Source organism: Aedes albopictus, chromosome 3, assembly GCF_035046485.1.
Source record: "Aedes albopictus strain Foshan chromosome 3, AalbF5, whole genome shotgun sequence".
Classification (NCBI taxonomy): Eukaryota; Metazoa; Arthropoda; class Insecta; order Diptera; family Culicidae; genus Aedes; species Aedes albopictus.
In genome coordinates, this window is record NC_085138.1 from 391041876 (window position 1) to 391045484 (window position 3609).

General features: G+C 40.5%; 1 long non-coding RNA gene across 3 annotated transcripts; it reads left to right on the top strand.

The window, feature by feature from the left end:
- Positions 1-1570: 1570 nt before the first annotated feature.
- Positions 1571-3035, top strand: LOC115267861 (uncharacterized). 3 transcript variants are annotated; one of them, XR_009999333.1, is made up of 3 exons: positions 1571-2130; positions 2189-2352; positions 2409-3035. It is a non-coding gene; the product is annotated as an uncharacterized LOC115267861 (long non-coding RNA). The 3 variants fall into 3 exon arrangements; XR_009999334.1 differs by having other exon boundaries at positions 1571-1928; positions 1986-2130; positions 2189-3035; XR_009999332.1 differs by having other exon boundaries at positions 2189-3035.
- The last annotated feature ends 574 nt before the right edge of the window (positions 3036-3609 follow it).

The window sequence follows — 3609 nt, forward strand, 5'->3', positions numbered from 1 at the left end:
AGTGAAATGACTGCAAGAATTGTCAGAATTTTTGTACCCTGTTTATCTAAAAGTAGATGTTCATACAAAAATGCAAGATATGGTCAAACAATTGGTTTATTTCATTCACTCTGAAGAAATATATTATAAATTAGTCTAATTTTTGAACCACATTCATTTTCAACATAATTTATTTGAAAAGAACGTCTTAATTATGAAACAAGTAGTTCATGCTAGAAATTTGAATACTTTCGGCGCCATTTCTCGAAATGTGAGCCGTCCAATGTATGTTATTTCAGTCAGAATACAGTATAGAAGATATTGGGAGCTATTAGAAGACGTAATAGTAGTAAACCCTATGATTTATGCAATGATGGTTTCATATTTCATCAAAACAATACTTAAATACGTGATTTTTTGGTGGTTTGCGTTATTTTTTCTGATAAAAACATTGTATTTCGTAAATTTTAAACCTGCACTCGCCATGGAACTTTCATTAAATTCTTTTGAAACACTTCCGATAAAAATAACTACATCAAATCTCAATTTGGAAACATTTACAATACAGGTCGGACTCGATTATCCGGAGTATCGATTTTTATTTCGCTCCGGATAATCGAATTTTCCGGATAATCGAATCACATATAAAAATAAAATCAAAATTCAAAAACTTATGAAAATATATGTTTTTGTTATTTTATTTTAATGAAGCAGTGGTGTAGCCAAAAATTCGAATAAGGGATCGTTCATAAATTACGCCAAAAAACTTTTTTTTGCTGCTTACCCTTGTCACACTTTTTATACAAGTTTAAGTACAAGTACAAGTAAGGGACTATCCATCAAGTACGTCACGAAAAAAATCGTATAAAATTTCCAATTCTGGCGTAACGTAATTAATGGATGTTCTCTAAAGAAGGCATGGTTGAGGAAAAGGGGTGTGATTTGTGTAAAATGTTGAGGGACGAGAAAAAAAACTTTTGAAGTGAATGAGGCTATTGTATGATGAATTCAGCGTTGATTTTCAGAGTGTTCTAATCTAGAAACAGTCTCTTCCGTGTGTCTATAATACACACAATACTGGGAGCAGTGTTGCCAACCCAACAAACATTTTGATCAAACTCCTGAAGGAATATAGGTAGAATAGGCCTGTCTAATTTAAAAAATGTTCTCTGATTCTCAAGTCCACCTCCATATTTTGACTGGCATCCAAAAATAAGTAACTGCTTTTGCTAGTTATTTACTTCTTTGGCATCAATGATGTAGGAGTTGAGTGAAAATTATTTAAATTCGTGAAAGCCTAATGTGTCCTAAAATCTAGCTTTTCGGGGGCAATCATGCTTTGGACCTCTTAATTTCAATGGATTTGGCTGAAGCTTTGATCAGTTACTTCTTTTTGAATGCGAATTAAAATATGGAGGTGGACTTGAGAATCAGAGAACTTTTTTGAAAAATTGGACAAGCCTAATTTAAAACTTCCTGGAGAATTCTTGGGAATATCCGGGAGAATTTCTGAAGAAACCCATGCAAAAAATCGTGTAGAAAATAATGAAGAAAAATATCTGGAGGAATTCCTGAAAGAATCTGTTACGTTTTGAGTTATTCTTGAGCAAATTTTGATATGTGTGCATTCCTTAAAGTACAAAGTTGAAACATAAATACGAAAACTCGTGGGGCACCAAGGCTGCGAAGAGCGCTGCCTTGAAAACAAATACAGTGCTCGAAAATTGCTTGCCGATCCAACCATCCCGCTACTTCCGCTCGCTTTGACACACAAACACACCCAACAGCGAGTCCGAAAGTATACGGGCACTGCATCGACGAGTGAGGGAGAAGTGATCGAGTTGCCGTCCGGAGTACATCGTGTGGTGTTCATCTTGACACGAAAGATTGCCGCCGGGAAATACTTGGCTCAAAAATCCGCAACGAAGGAAGCAAGAAGGAAATTGAAGGTGAGTCGAATCAGCAGCGAGATGAAAATACGACATGCAGTTATTCCTTTGCTCCAGGTGACAGACGGCTGATTCCACACGAAAACTCCAGCGATCACAATCGTCCATCGACGAGCCATTGCGTGGACCACCTGCGGGAAGATTTGCAACAGCGTCAAACCAGGTGTTATTCGATCCGCGTCACCGTTGAATCTGTTTTGGGGTGAGTCAGTTTATTGGCCGTCTCGAAAGGAGTAATGACCCAATATTATTTTCTTGAGTTGAAGGCACGATTTTCGTTCGAGCTGGTGGAGGTTGGAGCGAGCAAACGCCCCGTGTGGAGGTCACGCATTTCTCACGCGGCGAATCGGGCAGCGACAGGTCGATTCTTCCAGATTCGCAGATGAAGCACGCCGAGAACCCGTTCTAGATCGAACAGTAGTGGGTGAGTCATAATTCTCGCAGTACGTGATGTGAGCTAACCAAGCATTTTCCTCACAGATCACCAAACAAACATCTCCAGACTGACGACATCGCTCGCCGGATTGGCCTACGGTGTATCTCAGAAGCCGAGTAAAAAGCCTTCCAGAAGAGGAGTAAGTACACCACCTAGGCGTTTGAAGAGTACCTCGATCCTAATTCGAAAACGTGCTAGGGCTTTTTTATTCACAGCCTACAATTCAGAACAGCTGCCAGTGCCCCGTATTGGATCTCAAGCGATTCGGCATCCAACGCCGGAAGGGTTTTCACCGGGCGAGGGGTCTGCTGGATCCGGAATCAGAAGAGAGGAGCCTGGAAACCATCCCTCGAAATCCCTGGTCACGACAGCAGCCGTCTGTGGGAAGAAGGAGCCAAGAGGACGCGACTCCGTCCGTCCGATTCCGTCAGTCGGCCAGTGAGCCTACGGCTGATCTAGCCCGTCTCAGCAGCGGACAAAACGACAAAAGGAGCGGAAGACATCATGGGTGCACCCAGGAAAGCGCGTGAGTACCGCTAAAGAAGAAGAAACAGAATGAAGAAGAAAGTGACGTTGAAGAAGATGGAAGAGATTAGAAGTTAGGATGAGCTAGGGCAGGAAGGTAGCAATCAAGCATGAGGTAATAAAGGGTTGCACACTTAGTTCATGTATTTGTTTGTGGTGTCTTTATGTTGCTGGCCGGACCGATCCCTGCTTGTTTCTCTCGGCAAAGATCGTTTCACAACAAATCCTAGGATAAATTTCTGCATGAATACCTAAATAAATCCTCAAGGGCTTCTGGTGGAATATCAACAGAATATTTCGGAGGAAACTTTAAGAAATACCTGGAGAAAGCCCCATAAGAATCCCATAAATAATACCTAGATAAAAACTGTAAATCCACCTGTGTTTATTTAAAGTACAACTAAAAAAATCCATGGCAGAATTCCAGGATAGTATCCTGATGGAATCCCAACAAGAATTACCCGGAAAAGTTTTCGTAAAATTTCCTCGGGAAATATCTGGCGGAATTCCAGCAAAGATTGCTTGAGGAATCTCAGCAGAAATTCCCAAAGAAGTCTCAGGAGGAATTCTTGGAAAAATACCAAGCAAAAGGAAATAAATCTCTGAAAAATTTTCCCTTGAAGGAAAATTTAGAGAAATCCCAGAAACAGTTATCATTCTTGGAAAATTTCCTGGATGATTCACGGCATGTTTTGAAAACAGATGGAACACTTAGCGTTT